Raw genomic sequence first — 24,559 nt, forward strand, 5'->3', positions numbered from 1 at the left:
TCATTATTATTTACGATATTAAATTTCATTACGATGCAAACTAATAGCAATATTTTCTAACATTCCGTTTTATTATCGAAACATTTACTCGGAATATTTCTTATTTCATAACATCAACATCTATATACAACAACAACAGCAACAACAACAACAACAACAATAATCATCGCTTAGGTGACTTGACGATATTTGGGAGTCCTATAATACAATCATAGGTGTACGCTTTCAATTAAATAGTGTGCTGAAAGAGCGTGTATGTTTCTATCTCCCACTTATTTCTCCATCAAATATATATTAATATACTAGCCAGGTTCTTAATGGCACAATTTTAATTTTTGTAGGAACTTTTTGGAGATTTGCAACCCATACATGTTTGGAAAGTTTTTTTATATCAGGAATCAGAAAATCAATATTTGCATTTGCCCAGATGCGTATATAGCGGACATATTGGATTTACAAAATGGCTGCCCTAAGATGTACGTTTAGTAATATCTCGGCTTCTAAATCAGCTGAAACACTGATTTTAACTGCTAGGCCTACATTTTCAAGGTCCAGGAAGCCAAATGGTGGTTGTTATAAAATTTTCCCAGATGTATATATTGCAGCCATATTGGAATTTACAAAATGGCTGCCGTAAGATGTATGTTTTGTAATATCTTGGCCTCTAAATAAGTTGGAACATTGATTTTAAATGCTTAACCTACATTTTCAGTGTCAAGGAAGTCAATAGTCCAAGTTACTATTATATCTTTTCTATCCTCACCCCATCGAAACACATAATCCATCATGTGGGTAAAATACTTAACAACCCTGGAATTTAGTCAGATACTAAATCAGAGTTATTTTTATTGAAATTCCGTTTAACCGTAAACTTTGAATGTTTGTGTAACCATCTTAAACATAATGAGATGCTTGATCATAGTCTGTGCATAATAATCATCATCAACATCATCATCAGCATCACTTTCTTACATCACAGCTTGGGAATCTTCATCGTTTTCGCACTGGCTGCTGCAATGACACATGTCAGTGCAGGCTAAGTCTTGAGACCTGCAGGAACATCTGACAGAAGAACATTCAAATATACGTTTGCATATAACCATCTCAATGATGGCCTTAGTGGCTGGGAGACCTCTGTGGTAATTGGTTTCAGGATGCCATCTAATTGTTTGAAATACTCATTTTCCAGAGGATCCAGTTGTGAAATCTGCAGAGCAATGACTGATTATGCCCATACCCTTGCTTGGACATGAACTCTTAAAATATACTGTTTTAGAGCTCCAGGTGTGTGAAGGAGCCTGCACCTTCTGCTTGCAGAACAGATGCTATCGCAATTCAGCAAGTGCTTAATGTTGATCCCTTTTGCCGAGTAAGCTGCACATACAAAAGACTCCAGTGTTGACAGCATTCCCTCTATCACTTCTGCTTCATCCATAAGCATTTGTAGAGTATTGACATCTGCACCTGCTTTGAGATAGATCTGCAGCCAGGTTGTCTTGCATATACGGGAGAACCTCCCTGCGTTGTCGGCCCCAGTGAACGCATGGAAGGCTGGCAAAGCCTTTGCTTTTTCTTTACCTAGAGCTCGCCGCAGTGGTTCAATTTGTATAAGGCCAGAAGCCATGGAAATGGATGTGTTTTTTAGCAATATGTCATAGTTTGCTGTGACTAGCACTAAAACGTCCGTATCTGGGGAGAAAAATACTAACTGAGCATCAGGTGGGGTTCGTTGTGAAGACAGCGCAGTCTGGTGGATCAGCAGCGTGTCTGCTTCCTCAGGTCTTTGCTGCTCTTAGTGTATCCAGAAGCAGATGTGATGATAAGCTTGGATTATCCCCTGTTGTACTCTAGAGTTTGGGCAGCAAGATAGCCGGTCAGATCAGCCTTAGTCTTTTCATGAGAGAGGAACCTCCTCATTGCGATGTGTTTGATGTTAGTCATCTCTGACTTGATATTGAACAGAAGCTTTTCATTGTCTTCGTTTCTCTGGTTGCTCGGTATGTGTCAAAAACGAGGATGATTTCATCATAATCTCGTGTTAGTTGCCTCAGTCTGTCATTGAAGCAGCCATTCAGATCCTTGACTGTCACTAGAGTCGCTGGTTTCCTTCTCAACTTCTGCACAAGCACCATGCCATCCACCAGTGCTATCTTCCGACTTGGCTTATCAGTGGATGTGGGCTCTGTAAATCCTGTATCCGTTGCATCTTGGTGGGTAGAACATCCAGCTTGAGGTGATGGTTTTCATAGGGCATGTCTTATCTTGTCAGCTTCCCATGTAGATGGATTAACTTGGACTTGTCGTGGCATCTCAGCATTGTTTCATCAGGAGCAAACCGTGCTCTTGGTCTCAGAGTGAATTAATGGTTTCCTCTTTCTGGTTGATGTATTGGCTTGACCTGGCAAGTACCATCAGCTTTGACCAACATTCTTCAGATCTACAGTATTTTCTCTGAGTTTCACCGTAATCTTCTTGTTCCCAGAAAGGAACATCTTGTTGTTCTCTTTCTTCACAGGTGCCCAGAGGCTGACATCTCCATTAATTCGCTCCGACACGTAATCCTTATACAACTTATGTCCAGTGACATCAACATTCAAGATCTGTGGTACATACTCATCTGGGATGTAGGCATTAGTGATCATATTGTACAACGTTTCTCTTTTAGTAGTAAAGGGATTTCCATGGCTGAGTATGGCTTGCTTGATCTTGTTGAGTGTACCATGTGCCCTCTTGACTACACTTGGTCCAAGCTCATTATGCTCTGTGATTATACTCTTTGCATCACCTATGATCAAAGGTTCTGGTACACTGCTGTGATTGTTCCATCAGGAGTGTTCTTTGCAAAATCTGTCTATCTACTACGAAAAACACAAAGGTTCCCTTCTTCCGGAATGGTGGTACATAGAGGTTTTGGTATGCTCTGATGGTTTCTACAACAACATTTGCCAGAGCAGTTTCCATGAGAAGGACACATCGATGTGAAATAGCGTAGCCATAAGCATTGAGAGGATTCGACAGCTTCTTGTTGCGTGTTTCATGGTGGACAGTCAGTGCCAGTCCAAGAACCTGAGGTTCCCTCGTGCACGGGGTGACTTGAATGTTGATTCATTTTTTGGCTTGACCTTACCTGTTTACTGGATTTGAACCATACATGATATTCTGGCACATCGTCAGTGTTGCTCGGTCAACATCTTTGGTTCTCTTTACAGTTTCCAGGTTTTCAGCAGGCCCAACCATTATCCAATGGATTAAGGTGTATAATTCAGCTGGAACATCGTCATTGTCACTAAATACCTGCATGACATTTCTTTCCTTGGGCTCTTTGAAGGTTGCAATGCTTTTCCTTATCACCTGTGCTGCTTTGTAGATGGTCTTCATACTCTCCTCCTTCTTACCAGTTGTCATTGAGGTATTAACCATGTTATCTTCATATGTATCTGAGGAGTAGAGGACAGTTGGCTTCCTTATGTTTGGTCAGACAGACTTCAGGTGCGGCAAATAAGTAAGGATACTTTCTTTCAGCCATTTTCTATTGAATACAGGTACATGACTTTTAAAAACTTTCGAACCAAGCATATTAACATAAGTCGTTTCAATATCATCCATCCCAAGGTATGCTTTGTTTTTTGTTTCTAAATCAATAAGATTTACCAGCTGAAGCAGACGCGCCTTTTGTAGAAAGGGTCCTTCAGCAGTTTTGCTAGTATTAGTATCTCGAAGAGCATGGGGCACATTTTTGGTCCAGCAACTTTGTGGTATAGGACATCAATTGCATGTGCATCATCTGCTGATATGCAGGTGTTCAGCCTAGTGTTCAGTGCAGGATTATGGGACCTTTCCACAGCATCTTTGAGTTTTTTACCTGCATTCTCAGTCCTGATCTGGTACGTTGGTAGAAGAAGCACACGTTCATATCCAGTGGAATTGTATGTGATCGTTTGAATAGCAATGTAGAACCAGATGTAGAGGGGCCTGGAACAGCGTCTTCTGTGCGTCCTCTTTTCTGGCCAGGCTTTTTAGCAGTGTATTGTCCTGTAGCTAAACCATGTGTGTTACGATGTCTAGCACGTTGTATTTCAACTTTTTTTTAGTTGCACTCGAATCACAGGAGCGATGGCAGACGGCCCTGTCTTCACACATTGTTTTTGGTGTGCAGACTTGGATATAGTCGCCATCATTTAAACTAGCCCTCTCTAGAATTACCTTCAGTACGCGCCCATAGGACTCCAACCGAGTTTGTTGCACCCAGACTCCTTAGTGTAGGTTTAGCAGTTAAAATCAGTGTTCCAGCTTATTTAGAGGCCAAGATATTACAAAACGTACATTTAACAGTGCCCATTTTGTAAATTCCAATATGGCCGCCATATACACATCTGGGAAAATCTTATAACCACCACCATTGGTTTTCTTGGCCCTGAAAATGTAGTTTTAGCAGTTAAAATCAGTGTTCCAGCTTATTTAGAAGCCAAAATATTACAAAACGTACATCTACGGCGGCCATTTTGTAAATCCAATATGGCCGCCATATACGCATCTGGGCAAATGCAAACATTGATTTACTAATTCCTGAGACAAAATCCTTTCCAAAAATGTAAATGTTTGCAAATCTCACAAAAAGTTCCGATAAAATTACATTAGAAACCTGACTATACCCTCTACACTGGTTTTTAGTTTAAGATAATAAATCTTCCACTGAAAGGATTCTCTGTGTTCGTATGAAACTTGTTCAATGGCAAATAGAACGTTGGTAATTGAAAGATGCAATATTGCACACACATACACACCCTCACACACATTATATATACCTACGCGCACACACATAAGTATAAATAAAATTATAATAAAAAATATTATTCAATAGCTAAATACAATAGTGCTTCATGTTTACGCAATCATCTGTGCAGGAGGTGACAATTTCTGCCGGTCAGAAGATTCGAACCGAACTAAGAAGCCACCTTCAACACAATTTGCTAAGTCTCTATCTCCGGGCCACCTATCAATTGCCACGAGAATGAAGGTAAGTAAAAACTAATAAATGCACAATTCGGGCACAGACATTATACACTCCAGAGTGTTCGAACGACAAAAGTTGCGAACTTCGCATAAAAGGATGCTGTCTGTTTCATTTTTTTATTACCATTTTATCTGTTGGCTACATATGTTTCAGATGTTGGACCATGTTTACGATCCAACAGCCTCGTGAGATCTCGCAGAAGTGGTTGTTAGTTATTGGAAAAAGTGTTTTAAAGAAAAGAAAAAAGAAAGAAAGAAAAGGGGAGAGGCGGGTGTTGACAATATTTCAGTTTTGAAGGTTAAAGATACATTTGATTGTATTGTGTGTGTGGGGGTAGCAGATTCAGGTAGGCGTGGATGGAGATATAGGGATATAGGGAGGGGGAGGTGGAGAGAGGATGATACAGAGAAAAGTGATGGGGGTAAGGAAAGGAAGGGGAAAATTCAATATTTTGGTTTTACATTTTAAATAGCTTTTCGTCATCAAGGTATATTAAATAGATGGGAGAGGGAGAGAGAGAGGGAGAGCGAGAGGGAAAGAGAGGGAGAGCGAGAGGGAAAGAGAGAGAGAGAGAGAGAGAGAGAGGGGGGGGGAAAGGTTAGTGTAGATGTAATTTTTTTTTGACAAGTACGGGGTTCGTTTAAATGTTCGTAGTCGTTACACGTCGGCTTATTCCTTGCTGTTTATAATGTTTTTTTTTTATTACATGCACGTGCACATTCGCATATATACATATACATACATATGTACACAAAATAGTTAAAAAGAGAAGGAAAAGCATGCGAAACTGAACCCCCTAGAACAGCACAGGATCAGAAATATACCGCAGTCAGCAGACAATCCATTTTAAATAGTCTAGTGTCTGTTAATTTTGTGAACGAAACATACAGAGAAACCGCGGGAAGAAAGTTAAAGAAATATAGAGGACAGAGGTTACAAATACAGAGTGCCTCCTTAAAGATAACATGCAGAGAGAGAGAGAGAGAGAGTAATAGAAAGACGATAGGCTGCAGATTGTGAAAATAGAGAGGTAAATACATTATAGGGCTTTATTTTTGTTTTACGGAATGACATCTATTTTGACGACATTCAATACTGCAACAGAACGTCCAGTGTAAACGATTTATTGGATTCCGTTATTTGCTTCTGACTTACCATTTCTACATTAAGGAGCATCAAATTGTGGACTGATACTTTTCCAAGCGTATTAGTTCGTAATTCGATCATGATAGGATTTGAAATTGGTATAGCCGATACCATAAGCTCCAATACTATTCATTACGTCGATCTCGCAACCCAGAAGGAATCGATAAGATAAAGATAAATGGAATAACGAAATATAGTATTAGGTTTTATTCAATAATCCACAACAGACAGTTGGTTCTCTACCATGAAGTATGTATTGGATATTCATATCCAGAAAATTTTCTATATAACTTATAGCTATAAGGAATTCTGGCTTCCATACCTTTCCCAGAAGTATTAGACGGTAAATGGACAAAATGCGTCAGGCTGGAGTTTAAACTCGATTCGGTGATTTCATTATCTACACGTTTAACTACTACGTCCAATGGATTGCCTTTCTTTTCAAAACTTTGCAAAGATACAGGATATCTGAAAGGAAAGATAATATATATATATATATATATATATATATATAGAGAGAGAGAGAGAGAGAGAGAGTTATCAGATATAAAAATGTTCTCCACATAACATTTCAACATTTCACTTAAAAAACCTTTATAAAAAAAAATCTGAAGAGAGCTGACCAAGGCTTGGAACGCGTTATAAAAATATTTTAAAATAAAAAAAATGATAAAAGGCTGAAAAACACACAATTGTTGATGGCTACAATCTTTTATATATATATATATATATATATATATATATATATATATATATATATATACTTCTAATGTGTCTTTGCTACACACTCATGAATAAATATATCTATATATATATATATATATATATATATATATAAATATATATCTATATAATTATAATTTATATATATATAATATATGTATATATAAATAAATATATATCTATATAATTATAAAACTTAAATGATCTTGAAACGAGTGATGTAACTCACTTTCCGGTTTACGACATCCGATTGCGCATGCGCGCATAAACATTAACCCACAACAACGTAAACAAATAAACACAGATCGCTTCATTTGCAGGTTTTGACCTGCGCACTGAAATATTTACGTTATTATTTCGAAAATATTATTTGACATGGGAAGAATGGATGTGTTTTGCAACTATTCTTTATTACAACTATACTTTCGCAATTTTCTTACAACTAAACAACTTTAACCCGTTGACAAACATAAGAACAATTGTAGAAAAGCAAAGACTACTACTACTACTACTACTACTACTACTCTTTATTCGTTCCTTTTCCTTCCTTCTTTTTTATTTTTTGTTTACATTTCTAGATACAAAATAGTTGTGTGAGAATGGTGAATTTGTTGACACATTTACATGCCTCTTTCAATATTAGTTTTATTTTATTTATTTAGGTATTATTTTTTTGCTTTAGGTTTTATTAATTATTATTTTTTTTTTTTAGATTTTAAGTTTCTATAACTTGGTTGAACGATTCCAATATGGGTTTTTCATTCTTATATTTCTCATCGGTAGGTTCATGTGCGTTTTTGCTGCTAAATGACTTTCGTCGGCGTTCGATTCGTAGGAAAATCATGTTTAATTTTCGATTTTTGAGCGATTATTCGGAAAAATTGGTAAATTTACACGAATAGGGAGGATTTTTTGTTCATGTTAGAGTGATCCGTCCGTAATTTTTCATTTTAATATATTTACATAGAAGTGTTTCTGTTATGTCAAAAAAAACTATTTTCTTTACGTCACAAGTGTCACGCTCATACATGAATTCCATAGCTAATATAACATACTGACCCAACGGGTCACGGGTATTCTAGTATGCATATAAACGCAGACCTCCAGGCGTTTCCCAGTCATAAAATACGATAAATATGATACGCTTTACTTTATGCAGATTTCGTATGTTTTATTATAGAGCCAGTTATCCATTGATTATTATATTTTGAAATACATAGTAGTTGCACCAGGCTTGACCTTATTGTAACGTACGAATAATATGATATCTTAATTTATGCAGATTTCATATTTATTATTATTATAGAGCCAATACTCTATTGGTTATTACATTATATCCAATGTATCGCAGTTATTAAAAAAAAAGTACTTGAGTGTATTCCGTTAGAATCGATATCAAAACAAGTTGTTCTGCAGCCTTATTCGTTATCGTCTGATCTATGACCATACGTATATAAAAAAAATTAATAAATAACAATGTAAAAGATATGAATGTATATTTGCGAATGCGTAGAAATAATACGCTTAGCTGCCTTACGTCTGTCAAATGTTCATTGTCTTGTCTACTGGAACTATTATGTTAGGATATTCAATTATTTTTTTTTAGTACTTAATTTATACGTCTGACAGATATTATTGGGTTCATGTATTTTTGTTTTTTTTTAATCTTTACACTCCTCACAAAGTTCATCATGTCTATTTCGAAGTTTTCTAATGACTGTATCTGTGGTGGGCATATCATTATATTAATTTTATAAATTTTCCAGTAATTTCTTTTCGTGTTTACGTTTGTAAAACTTTCATTTGTATCCTTATCCTGTGTGATGACGTTATTCTTTTCCTCCTCATTGTTGGTGTTTTCATGATAGAATCTCCATCTGATTCTTGTAATAAATTCATTTATTGCTTGGATCATATTCATCATATATAATTTATGTCTTGATGTTGCTATATTCTTTGGTGAAAATGTGATTTCCTTCCTTGAGAACATTTTGTGTTTATTTGTATCTGTTTCAGCTCACTTTAAGGAGCAGTTTTATCTTATCAGTATTTTTTAAACAAAAATTGTGTTATATATTAAAATTCGGTAATGTTCAAATACTAATAAAATCAAAGTCAATATTAATTAATCTCCATGATTATCGGTTTTCATAACTGAGCATGTGTATAATATAGTTTTGCAAAAATTAAGACAACAAAATATAAAATGAGAACACCACACGAGGAGCGTGCAATAAGTAACCCCCTGACCCACTTTCCATAGCAGTAGAGCAACGAAACTTGACACAGTTATTAGTCTTTCTCTACATAGGAACCACCCAGAATTATGCATTTCTCCCATCGTTTGATGCAGCTCTGGAGACCGTTTTTGTAAACACCCCAGGTTAGGCCTGCAACCACGACGTGACTTCAGAAATCAAGGCTGCATCATCTGGGAAACGCTTGCCTTTCAAAAACAACTTCATGGCTGGGAGGAGGTGAAAGTCAGAGGGTGAAAGGCTAGGGGAGTAGGGAGGATGGGGGATAATTTCATAACCACACGTCCGTGCTTCTGATCTGACGACATGCAAGTTGTGGACCGGAGCGTTGTCTTGCAGGAGGGTGGTACCTTTGCTGATGTTGCCCCGCCTCTTGATTTTGATAGCTTCCCTTAATTTCCTCAAAAGTGAAGCATAACAGGCTCCTGTAATTGTGGTACCTTTTGCCAGGAAATCTGTTATTACTACTCCGTCCTGGTCCCAGAAGACTGTGAGCATGATCTTGCCAGCGGAGGGCTGCACCCTTGCCTTCTTTGGAGGTGGCGAGTCCAAGTACTTCCACTGCATTGACTGGGCTTTAGTCTTTGGATCATAGGGATGTGTAATCAGTGTTTTGAAAAACGTTGACTCATCTTCTTGGCACATCTCCAAATAATTCCCCGAGCACTCGACGCGTTCTCGCTTCTGGAATGGTGTGGGCAACCTGGAAATCCATCTGGCAGACATTTTATGCATATGCAAATAGTCATGAATGGTAGTTTCCACAGACCCTGTACTAATCTTGACATCTTGGGCTATTTGGCAAATAGTAATGCGCCGATCTTCCAAAATGGCAGCCTCAACTTGACGGACACATGCCTCATCAATGGCAGAAGCGGGCGACCAGGTCTGGGAACTCTTTCCACAGACTTCCGGCCATGTTTGAATTCACGATGCCAGCGTTTTACAAGGTCATATGATGGGGCATTATCACCATAAGTTTCTTTCGTTTCATTAAAAGTCTCCTGTTGTGTGAGTCCTTTCAAATACAAAAACCGGATCACTGCTTGACATTCATCAGGCTCCATTTCACACCTGACTTAGTTCAAACACCTGTAAAACAGAAACCACAATTAGTTCAGGGCTGTAGTTTGCCACATAACCCATAGAGATATAAATCATTGCACATGCAAAATTTCAGTTAGATAAGAAAACTTGAAAGTGGGTATATGGCCATTACTTATTGCACGCCATTGTGTATACTTGCTTATATATCTGTACGGATATATATTTATGTATAAGTGCATATGTGTATATGTACTTGTGTACATGTGGAGATGTGTGTGATATATTTTGCGCTAAACTTGCCTAGATAATTATACTTACTTATATATCACACTTTTATCTTACCTTTTCATTTTATTTCATATTTTTATTTTTATTTTATTTTATATTTATTTCTTTTGTTATATTTATTTTTAATTTAATTTAGTTTTTATTTTTATTTTTATCTTTTTTATTTTTCTATTTTATTCTATTTTTTATTCTTTCTTTATTTTATTTTACTGTATTTTATTTATATATATATTTATATATTTTTTATATCTTTATATGTTTTTATGTTTGTATGTATGTATCTGTATGTATGTATCTGTATTTCTGTATGTGTATGCATATGTTTGTATTTGTATGCTTATATGTGTGTGGGTATATGCTTATATATATATATATATATATATATATATGCATATTTATGTATCCTTCTGTACAGTGCATGTATATGTGTTGCATTTGGCAGTAAACTCGCTTAGTTAATTATTATTTATATATATCCCATCTCTATTTATATATATATATATGTATATATATGTATGTATGTATGTATGTATTTGTATGTATATATATATGCATATATAGGTGTATGAGTATATATATATATATATACATATGTATGTATTTGTATGTATATATATGTATATATAGGTGTATGTGTAGATATATATATATATATGTATATATATTTTTATCTAATTTTCTTTACTTTTATTTTTACTACTATTTTTATCTTTATCATTCTATTATTCGTATCACTTTCTGTTACTATTATTATCTTCATTATATTATTATTATTTTATTATTTATTATTACTGTTATATTTATTATTACCTATATCTACCTACATGCATATCTTATAATTTTATACCTATTCAATCCATGCCCGGCAATTATTAATTTAGTTTTTAATTTAATTTAAATTACTTAATTTCGTAAAGACCTTTTACAGCAAATTCATCTAAATAGGTAAATCACTTAAATTGGATGTAATTGGCTTACATTTAATGGACGAATCTTAGTTAGTCCGAACAAGCCCCCCCCAATCCGCATGAATTCTTAACGTGTCAAATCCCATATGACACCGTGACAACCCGACAGCCTGCTAGTTACACTTGCATTTCCCTTTCTCCTTTCAGCACTTACTTTTTTTTTTCCTTTTTTTCACGTACCTGTCGTTCAATTCTTTTGTTGGAAACTACTTAGCCGATTTGTTTGAAATTTTCTATGAACTTTTGTTATGATGAGGTACAAGTGACTAAATATAGTATCCGTTTAACACACAGTTAAGGTATATAACGATTGGTCACCACAATACTTCATTTACTCTACAAATTTTCTAAAAAACTACTGGGTCGATCTGGTTCAAATTTTATACGAACCTTTTGCAATGATAAGATGTAGCGAAATAAGTATTTGGTATTCGTTAGGTATGCAGTTAGGGGTTAATAGAGATTAGTATTTAATACGAAAATTAGCCAAACTTCTACGATATTAAACCATCAACGGCTTATAACTTTTTCTCATTTTCCGGGAGTAAAAACGGCTGCTATATATATATATATATATATATATATATATATATATATATATATATATATATATATATATAGAGAGAGAGAGAGAGAGAGAGAGATTATTTATTTGTTTTTGTTTTGGGATACTTTTTGAATGAATTTGATTATTGATACGAAAATGCATTTTTATCTAAATGCGAGTTGGAAATAATTTTACGTTTTACCAATATGGCACCCCCAAATAAGTGCGGCATATATATTTTTTAAAAATATAATTATCCACTTACACGTGAATTCAGCCGATGAGTCGTAGACGACGAAACACGTGTCAGTGGATAATTATATTATCAAAACAATATATATATATATATATATATATATATATATATATATATATATATATATATATACAGATAGATAGAGGGGGGGAAGCTAAACATAAGAGATCATAAAGTAATAGTTCATGTGTGGCCGGGAATCAAGACAAAGCCAACTTGTTTACTTATCGAAATTGCCAGAATGTTTGAATTGTTATTCGAGTTTATTGACAACGAACAGTCTTTCTATTTGCCGATAAAATCAAAGTACATGAACATAAACCAAAGGCTTCTGTTTCACTCGCCTTTTTCTTAAGAACTCGAGTATTTCATTCATTCTTTGCATTGTTGATTGGTTTGGATTCCATCCATTTCCTCCGTTTCAAAGGTTGGAATGTTCACAACTCAGCCAAGCAATAAAGAGGCTGAGCCGCCATGCCGATTTTCAAGAACGAGCGAATTTCGTTTCGCTCTTTCTCGATTGAGCGTCGTGCATTTAGCCCCGTATAGTCACGCTGTGCCACTCGATTCTTAATATGTTATTCTTGTGTCATTCAATAATTCGAGAGGTATCCCAATGAGTATGAAGGTATTTAGTTCTTCTCCCGTAGTAATAACTTAAGCAGCAGGGCCGAAAAGTGGGATTGAGAAGTCAGCGCCCCAGAGAAGAGACACTGATCTGTAAAACGTGCCTGGGTGGGTCCGTCGGCATTCCCCGGCGAAGGAGCCTTAAGCGATTAGCAATAAACCCTTTCTCAAAGAGAGAAAATAAGGCCTGGGATGATGGACCCCCTAGAACTGCACAGAACTTAACTCCTACAGTCAAATCAACAGAAACCAGATCATTACAGGAATGGTCTAATCTGTGCTGATTTTTTGGGGCCAGGATAAAAATTTCTCTTTGCACACTTATTGTCCACCTTTCAAATTGATATCTCGCGAGGCTTTTTCTTGTCTTTTGGAGTTTTCTATTTTGATGCTTCCTGTTACTCTGCCAGATATTCCTTCATCATGTTCCCAGTGTAATTATAGTGGCAGATGTCAGAGTGTAATAAAATTGAAACTGAAAGAAAAAACCGTTGTTAAATAATTAGTGAAACGCAATTGGATTTGGAATGTTTGTTGACACTAATCGTTACAAAAGTGAGAGAAATCGATGTCGATATATATATATATATATATATATATAGAGAGAGAGAGAGATACAGAGACAGACAGACAGACAGACAGTCAGAGACAGAGAGACAAGACTGGGAGATGTGCGCGATCATTTATTAAGATTTAAGAAACAAATAAAATTCCAAGTGTAACAATGTAAAAAGTATCCGCGTTCCGGTCAGAAATATCAGACTAAACAATTAAGAATTGTGGAGGTGTTTGTTGACGTCAATCGTTACGTAATCAAGAGGAACCAATACATATATATATATATATATATATATATATATATATATATATATATGTATAGAGAGAGAGAGAGAGAGAGACTAAAAGAGATGAGAAAATAAAAGACAGAGCTAGAGACCGCCAGAGAAACACATTTAACTAGTCAGGCAAACGATCATCTTAACTCACTGTAAACAGTATAATCACGCACGTAAATACACTTGCTAGAAAGCACATAAGCACATACAGAATTGAACATCAGTCGAACTGTTTAAACAAATATAAGCTGACAGTTTTTGTTATCGTGATTCCAAATGATAATTAAAAAAGGAAAAGTTTATTAGGCTTATAATCTACATACAATGGACAAAACAAGTTTCTTAACTCAGAACAAAGTATTGTACGTGTTTATTATGTTTTATATGTAACTAACAAACATTATTAAACCATACACAGAAACAATTCTTACTCTAAAGTCAACATCGTAGTAGCAGAGCTATCCGGTTTACATGACTGGTGAGAATCTAGGATAAGTCGACATCAGAATCCGGCGTCCTCTAACCGATTTTGCTTCTGCATCTGGCAAGCCAACACGTGTAAGTTGCAGAATGAACTGAAAATGGTAATGTTGTTTCTGTGGCCTTCATTTTTGTGTTCTGAGCCAAAAGGTCTTCGACTTCGTATGTATCCATTGAGCCTGGACCTTTAATCTCTTTAGGCACGATATTCATGAGTTCTATGGAGAAGTACAACGTGATTAATAACAACGAAAATTCTCAGAATCTCCACTTACTCTTAATCCTCATTTGAGTGTTAAGCCAGGAGGTGTCAAGTACTATTTTTTTTTACATAGGCATCACCACATTATCAAGGCCAAGAGGCCACTCAAGGATAAGGGTTAAAGATTGTACATTAGAAATTGTACAATATAGTAATCATTAGTAATGAAAATTTGGAAAATTTGATAACTTATATGGAACGGCTCATCAAGAACTTATTTACGTTAGACTTGAAGACAACCATATTGTAGTCAGCCGGAAAGCAGGAAAACGGAAGACAATTCCACAGGCGTGCAGTTCTAAGAAAGAAGCTTTGTTCATGGAATCTACGTTTAGGTTTAGGCACAGATAAAGAGTGGGGGTAATTATTCATAGTGTTTACAGCTAGACGAGTGTTTCTTGTGAAAGTTTGGCGAGGGGGGACCATAGATTGAAGCTCAGTCGAACATGAAAATAACGATACATCAGAGACAAACTCGCAACATCTCTTCTGTGAGATAGAGGTTTCAAGGAAGAGAAAAGGACATCTATTTCTTTCTTCTTTACTAACAAACACTATTATAATCATACCAAACGGGTATACCGGATTTAGTATAATAATAGATAAATATAGAATGTATATGAATTCACCTGCTGGTAAGTATGGTATTAAATGATGAAAATAACTTCAGTATTCTAATGTTTCTGAATTTTTGAGATGAGGACTAATTAATATTATTTGAACATTAGGACTACTGCTCTCATTTTTATTGTTATTCTCACAACGTTTCGGTCGATGGAATCGATATTCTTCCGGTGCATCTTGTCGAACTCGGAGATCTGAACGAACATTCGAACGTAGCCTTTTATTAAATCTACGTAGGTATTATGCTCTCAATCCGTCAGTTATGACTATGAAAAAGATATAAGTAATTCGCAATTGTATATTAAGTGTCGCCCGCACTTACGACTGGACATTTACAACTGAATCTTGCCTTTTAATTTATCTGTTTACTGACGGAACGCGCACATGTTTATTCCCTCGTATTAAATAAAGAGCCCCCTTCTACAGTTGGTACAAATTCCTGAGTTCGACAGAAAGATCTACGAGTTGAAAAAAGATAGTCCTGAAAAAGATGGAAAGTTACATCGACCGAAACGTTGTGCGAATTACACTCAAGATGTGAACAGTCGTCCGAATAATCCAACCAATTCAGTATTGCGATGTTTATCAGTTTCTTCATAGTAAAGTGGTTTCTATTGTGTAAAATATAATTATATATAATCCATTTAACGCATATTAACTGTCAAGCTCATGAACTAATAAAAGAATTCCACAAATGAGCATATCTATGTTTTTTCTGTAGAAAGAGAATGTATAAGTTAAATAATGATTACAAAACATTAAACAAAACACGTTATAAAGCAAATGTATCAGTCTCTGTTGCATATGAAAAAATGCCTACGTAAAATCAATTATATTTGCAGTCTCTGACTCTTTGTGGCAACCTTTTATATTAACTCTGCGACAGCTCGGTTCGCTGGAGCCTCGTGAGTGTTAATTGTCGACATCTGAAACGCGACAGACAATTATTTCCTAAGGTTTCATTTTATACCGCGCAGTATGCAGTCGTTGTGTCGCAGTGCATATTATTCCATGTTGCTGCAACGCGTCGTAGATTGTTATATCAGTGCCATTTTATCTGTTTCTCTCTTTCTCTGTCTTTCATTTTCTTTCTTTTCTTTCTTTCTTTCTTTCTTATTAGCCGTTCATCGTCCCAATTTATTTCTCTTTCTCGCTCGTTCTTTTTCTCTCTTCCTTTCTTCTCCCTCCTTCTCTTCCTTTTCTATCTTTCTTTATTTTTATTCGTCTTTCGCTCTTTCTGTATCCTTTTCTCTCTACCCCGTCATTCTTTCTGTCTAAAACACCAAATCTGAATTTATCCGATCCTTCAAAATTAGAGATAATTCTATTTCATTTTCTTTTTATTTCTCTTACTAAATTTTTCCTTCTTTTATCTTTCTCTTTATCTTCCTCACTTTCTCCTTATCTTTCTCTTTCCATGCCTCTCTATCGATCTGTCGATCTCAAAATTTGCATATCATTCACAAATACGTTTAATTAGACATGGTTCTATCTCTTATTCTTTTTATTTCTTCAATCTTCTTACTCTCCCTGTTTCTCTGATTTCTTCTATTTCTTTCTTTCTCTTTCTACCTTTCTATCGGCCCCTCTCCATGTGTCTTTCTCTATTTCTTCCCATTCATCTCTAGTTATACATAATTCTCCGTATGTTTCAAAAACAGTTATCTCACTGTAGAAGTTATCATGACCGCCTTTTGATTCTAGCCTATATTTTGACAAAACAGGTGCGCTTGTATATTAAACAAGTATATTTCAATTAAACCATTCATGGCATTCGTATTTAAATTGAAAATAAAATCTTACATGGATTGAAATGTACATTGCATAGTTTACTACTTTAAAATCTGATGTAATCTCACTCCCACTCTCCGTTTATATATATATATACATATATATATATATATATATATATATATATATATATGTATATGTATATATACTTATATGTATATATATGTATATGCATATATATTTATATGTATATATATATATATATATATATATATATATCAGAATATGAGAGATGATATAATTATTTTCCACAAACAAACAATGCCGCAGCTCACACGAGCAATGAAAGCCAACAAACCGGAAGTCGAAAACTCATGTTTCTCCCTCATTTGGGTTCAGATAAACACGAGTTTGGATGTGTTCCACTGATGAACCCAAATGAGGGCGAAACATGAGTCTTGGACTTTAGGTTTGTTAGCTTTCATTTTTCATATGTGAGGCGCAGCGTTGTTTGACTGTGAAAATTATATATATATATATATATATATATATATATATATATATATATATATATAAACTCTTTCATTGTGTAGGTATGTTTGTAGTAGTCGCATATCCCCTATAGAAAGAAAGATTAGAGAATCTACATAAAATATAACGTGTATTCTGATGTAACATTTACCGGGAAAGACAATAGAAATTTTCCTGTATCTCTCAGTACAAATCTAAGGGGACTATTGGCCATAGCCCCTTTAAAACTTCAAATATATCATATTGTATTAGAATTTAAATCATGTGTATTAAAAAATAAGACACTAAAATTAGTCTAGCATCTTTATGTGTCTTAATAACCAAGGGGCGAGGCAATGGAGAGTCAAATATCTTTTCAAACATCGACTACATCTTATGTTGATGAAATCTAGATTATATGGATGCAATTATCCACGGAAGACAAAGAAAGTCGTCTCAAACGTCTACGTTTTACTATGCTTTGAATATGTAAGTGTCCTACCTTTAAGTCATCCATGTGGACAGAACTTCTTTAGAAATACAAATGTAATTCTACCGTTTTACTCAAGTGTTAATAATATGTATGGACCCAACATGTTGTAGACTCCGTCACAAAGAAGATCAAGGCAAACAATAACTAGACTCATTTTTTCTCGTTGAAACAATGATGTATATTTCCGGGTACTTTTCCACGGTCTGAACATACGTTCTTTATATATTCTTTGTTTTCTTTCATCGCCATGACGTCACTTCGCACACGGCTCGGTCATTTGCATACAGCTGTCATACGCACGTCCTCGCTCTGCTACAGAAATGCGTGTATCCGATTTTAATGAAATGTAAACCATATGTATAAGAACAGAGAGTTTTTCATATTTATTAGATTCAGAGAATTTTCCTACATTTCAGCTTTTTTAGACTAGGTTGGAGCGAAAGGAGAAAAGAGGAGAAGTAAAAAAAAAAAAGATATGAATATGACATTATATGTATGAGTAATGGTTTGCATTAAATCCCGGGCAACAATATCGTAAAATAATTGCTATAAGTATTATGCATGGATTAACCAATGTACCGAAAACTCTATTTTTTTATACTAATAGATGACCGCTTATCAAGGCTTGGGGGTCATTCGAGGATAACAGTGAAAGCAAATAATATAATGCAGAATTCTGTGTTCGTATACATTTATATCTTTTATTTAATGAGATCGTCTGATTTCCAAAGATGAAATATAATACCGAAGTAATTGAAAATATATTGGTGTTGTTAAATAAAATTTATTGAAATTCTACCAGACACTGACAAGATTTTTTACCAAAGAAGAAAGAATGTTTATTTTAAAATCTTAAATACACATATTATTTCAAGAAATGTATTAGAAATAACAGTAAATCGTGGGATAAAGAGGCATCACCAGATGTGAAATTATTAACGACGGGAACTGACGACCTAGTCTTGTCAAGTTCGAACCCAATGGATTCCATAGCAGCACTTATGGATGTTAGCAACCTTTAGCAGGTATCTTCTGTTATTGCCTATTAAAAAAGGAGAAAGGATCGCGGACACAAATACTAAAAACAAATTAATTTTTTTTAAGTAGATGAAAAAATCACCGTGAAATTTACGTTGGCTCCTCTAGTCTTAACACATTTCTTTAGGTAGATACAAATTAAAATCCTTATTTGTAACACATCATTCAATAAATTCATAGCCTGACATATGCGTTACGCCAATAATAAAAAAATCTATATGATTTTCATAAAGTTCTAGCCGTGAAATAGCATGTCTTAAAATTTGAGCCCAGTTGGATTATTAGTTTACAAATTCTAATATCCAATTGAAACTACTGTTTCAAATTTTTGAAACAATGAAAAAAAATCTTAATCTCGTGTGTTAATAAAGTATTGCTTTCTTATGAGAAAAATACAGTTCGTGCAATACAATGGCTTGAAAAGCATTTTTTCGGAATCTGCACCGTCGAAAACAATGCTTACGCGGTGGTATGTTAATTTTGAACGCGGCAGTACAGACACAAATCATACTGAACACTTACGTTCACCAAAGGCAACAAATTTTTATGCTCTGTTGTATTTAACAAGGACAAAACTCCTAAACAAAAAGGATTGGTATACATAACAAGAGACATATATTCGCAAAAGCGTATTTTCCCAAAATATATATAAAGTGTATCACAAAGTGAGTACACCCCTCACATTTCTTCAAATATTCAAAGATATCTTTCCATGGGAAAACACTGAAAAAATGACACTTTGACACAATGGAAAGTAGTCTGTGTGCAGCTTTATAGCAGAGTTAATTTATTTTCCGGAAAACACAAATACTTAAAAAAAATTATAAAATGAAATTTCGCCAGAAGAAATGTATTAACCTTTTTGCACAAGTATTTATGCATGAAAAAGCTGTGTTTAAGTGGATACTGCATTTGCTTGTAATCGATCAAAAAACAACAACGCTTCGACGATTCAAGGAGTTGCTTGCAATCGTTTAAACGCAGCAAAAATTGTTTTTTGTATAAATATGTTACAATGGATAAAAAACAGATAAATCGTTTCACATAAAAAAACACGCACACACGCACAAAAACAATGGAATCAGTGTATAGCCTTACAAATGATGAATAAAATGCATTTTTTCTTGAAATTTTCTTTCAATAGTTAGGCCCAAGACTTATTGGTTTAATTACTGTATGAACACGAAATGAGATTGATAATATATGGAATTAATAGATAAGCATGTACACAAAAAACTAGTTAAATAAGGGCTGACGAGGAAGTCATAGAACATATAAGAGATCGTTGTAAAAGAGAAATAGCCACAGCCAAAAGAAGGTATGTTGAAATAACCAGGGATAACATAGAATCGCAGAAGATAAGAACTCATTATTTCTAGAAAATTTATAATAGTGTAGTGAATAAATGGCAATGTGTAGTTACCCAACTATCCAACAACCGGAAGCTTGCATGAACGGAAATAGAGAAGGCAGACTGCTTGCTCAGCAATTTGCCTCTAACTCCACCTTAGAGCCAACAAAGAGCTCCCTCCCAAATTTCTCTATGCGGACGGAAGCCACAATTGTGGATCTGATAATCACCCGTTCTCATATCAATGATATCATAAAAACAAACACCTCCAAGGCATGAAACCCTAACCCTTATCCCTGCTATACTAATTAAGAAAGGCTCAGCTAATCTGGGACCTGTACTTTTTAAACTCTACAACAAATACCTTGCTGAATCTTGCTTCCTTAATAGCTACAAGATACTCTCTGTAGTACTAGTGTACAAGAATTCTAGTGAAAGAACTGACCCTCTCAAATATCGCATTATCAGTCTACCCCCTCCCCCCTTTTCGCTAAAATCGTTTAGACGCTAATCAATCAAACACTTGTCCACCACGTTGCAAAAGCTAATCTTATTTTAGACAAGCAGTAAGCAATGTCGTTCTACTGAAGGTATACTAAACCTATATAAGAACACTGCCAGGCAGATAAAATACCTTCGTGTGAAATGCCATAAATATCAGCCCAGCCGTTTTGGAGTACAGAAGGAACAAACTCACAGACACAGAGACACAGAGACACACAGGCAAAGTTCCTTATATATATATATATAAATATATATATATATATATATATATATATATATATACAGGGTGACCCCCCCCAAATAAACAAAAGCCAAATGGAGGCCATCTAGAACATATGCTGTAGAACGGAGAAAAAAGGCCAAATACTCTAGTGTTTTGATGTGACGTTTTGAATATGATAGACTAGTTATGACCAAAGTTTCATTTCATACGGGAAAAACACTAAGAAACAGGACAAACGACTAGATGTAATCCACGAGTGTTTGCACAGAAAGAGATATTTAATTTCACGCACTAGAGCAGATTAGGAAAAAAAGGTAATCCTAGATATAAAAAAATGATACCACGAGAGTGACATCCTAGATATAAAAAAATGATACCATGAGAGTGACATCCCCTACATTGGGTAATATAATATGAATCCAAACACCAAGCCAAAAAAAAAAAAACAATATTAAAATAAACACTCATAAATATAGGAATAAAATTATATAAAATTATATAATAATTGGAAAAAAACAAATAGGAAAAAAAGGGAAAATTAAAACAAAAATAAATAATTAATAAAAAAAAATAAAAATATGAAAGTGCGTGTTAAAACGGAAAACTATCGTTACATTACACCAAAAGATGGAGGAAGTGAGGAAGCATGGCTTTGGAAATCCTTTTACTCGAATACGATGTCCAACATGTTAAAATATACATTTTCTTGTAAAAATCTAATGGATAAACATCTGAAGAAGTTGGTGGGGACAGGATATTTTTATGGAAACATGAATCGTAAAATTTCCAACTAATCAATGAAAGAGCTGTAATGGAAAAATCCAGGAAATTAACGAAGGTTATAAAAAAGAAAACGTGAGTCTTTGAATTTTCAACAAAATTTTGCAATATATATATATATATATATATATATATATATATATATATATATATATATATATCGCTATATTATAGTTTTAAGAGCTTTGTCATCCATTTTAAAGTTAGAAGGCATTTGCCTATAAAACAAAATTTAAACAACGCGATGAAACCACCCATGAAATCGATAATTGGGACTGCAGAAATAACTTTTAAAAAATTTTCCATTAATCACTATCATACATCTGAAGTTCACCAATTTGAAAACAAACGCAAGAATGCTATCACTAAACACAGTGTGCAACAAATTTCAGGTTAAAAATGTACATGCCACATAAGACCTGTTTCGATGTAAGGAAAACATCCTGATACTTAATCTGACCATTATTTCTCTAGATTAGGCACCGTTTTCATATTACATAAATCAAATTCCATTATTATTATTATTGGTTGTGAACGAAAAGCACAGAACTGTTCTCTTAATCCTCTTCTGTTGAATGTCATGCTCCCGTTTTATATTCCAGCAGTAGTCTGCCAAAATGCCAGGATTTCGATTTTCCTTTAAAACGTTTCTTCATCACTGAAATATCATGATGCAATCTCTAGCCATATTCATCATTCACGTCAGTAAGATTCTCCGCAAAATTCTCGAAAGCGGCAATTATGCAAAAAAACTATCCATTTCGACAAAAAGAAAGACAAAAATTGATCTCCATATAAAAATGAGCATAGATTTTTCTTTTTTTTTAGATACTTTTTGGAGTGTTGCACAGTGTGATTAATGCACCATAATCCAGCAACGTCTCATTGAAATAAATAGGTACTTCAAATATTCACACAAAAATGACTAAGAACAAATCAACTCTCTGTACAGGAACTGCATGAATAACTGATAAATAACGACAACAAAAATAACAGAACTACATTACTTTATGCGAACAAGAACTCATTATATATCCGAAGAATTTCCTTAAACTTAGACCGGATTACCATTTCTTTGGTTGATACAAAAATAAAAAAAGCCCAAATCGAACTATTATTAAAGAAAATTGTCAAACTAGAAACTGGACGACAAATCACCGCGTATCACATGATACAAAAACAAACATCCGTTGTAATCTTTACTCATGGTAGAAAATTAATTCTTAAACCAATCATTATTATCAAAAAAACTCATGAAACGATCATATACTTTTTTATACAAAAGAATTACCACTTCTCAAGGCCCAGAGACCTCTTGAGGATAAGGATAAAAAGTGTACAGGAGTCAAAGGGATAATATAGTAATCGCTAGAGTGTAAATTTGGTAAATTGAATTTATAAGAACTTGTTTATGTTGAACTTGAAGACGGCCATATTTTAGTCAGCTGGAAATGTTCATGGAATTTACGTTAAGGTTTAGACACAGATAAAGAGTGGGGGAAATTGTTGATAGTGGTTTCAGACGAGTGTTTCTCGTAAATGTTTGACGAGGGGGGACCATAGCTTGGAGCCCAAACGAGCACTTACCATAAAAATAACGATAAAGCAGGCAGGATCGCAACATTTCTTCTGTGAGAAAGAGGTTGCATGGAAGAAAATAGGGCATCCCCCACTAGGCTACGAAGTCTATTTTGAACTCTGTCAAACCATGGTAAGGCTTTTGTAGCAGTTCCTCCTCAGATGTAGTAATAATACTCCATCCTTGGACGTACCTGGCTCTTATAGACGTGTATATACTCTTATATACGTAGAGAATTGCATCAGCAGGTAGATATCTACTGGATATGTTGTGCTCACTATTTCGTAGCATTACAAAAAATTTGAGACGATCATTAAAAATTTTAAAACGTAAAACGTAACTCGATTACTTAACTTAAGACACATGCAAACGAATTTATTACACGAAATAATGCCGTGAAAAATAACATTAAACTTAATTAATCTATGATATAAATCTCACCTGTCTGTTAAAATGTATGTATGTATGTATGTATGTATGTATATATGTATGTACGTATGTATATATGTATGTATATATGTATGTATGTATGTATGTATGCATGTATGTCGAAACCTTTCGACAGTGGCGATGAATTATAACGAGATCGGTATGACTTTGAAGCTTGATCCTTCGGATGACAAATATCGACAAATTTCGCCCCAAACATTAATTCCCTCACCCTCATCTGAGCACTTTTCTACAAGGAGGGATCGATTTTATCGCCGATATTTTCGAAAGTTATCTCCTTTTTTCGATTAATTAGCCTAGATTTAAACCTTCGTCACTTCCGGTTGTGCGATGGACGCAACAGCAAGACGTCATGTTTTTCGCGGTAAGGGTTCGAACCTGCTTTTGTGTTTGTTCAACGCACACTTCCAAACATCCGGGCAACGCTGGGCACCCAGGCTAGTAAAATAGAGAAAATAAATTTAGTTATCAATACGGTTCTATAAAAATCCATAAACTGAACTCTCTTCTCTGCCTAATAATCTCTCAAGCCACAATCCCTATATATTCATTGACCAAAACAAATAATGAACTAATATATTATTTGTAAAGTAAATATAGTGTGAGGTTCGCCTATGAAATCTCACTAATACTTACACTGAAAGTATATTTACCAATGTTTCATACACGAACAAATTAGTAGAATCATTGATAACATGACTTTTTCATTACAATCGATTTTTATAAGGCTTTAAATAAATGATGTTAATAAAAAATTTTTATGATAACTTAATTGGTTAGACTATTCTATATATTAGAAAAAGACAAAAATCCGTTATATTTGT

Source organism: Euprymna scolopes, chromosome 4 (assembly GCF_053919585.1).
Source record: "Euprymna scolopes isolate OS-2025 chromosome 4, ASM5391958v1, whole genome shotgun sequence".
Lineage (NCBI taxonomy): Eukaryota > Metazoa > Mollusca > Cephalopoda > Sepiida > Sepiolidae > Euprymna > Euprymna scolopes.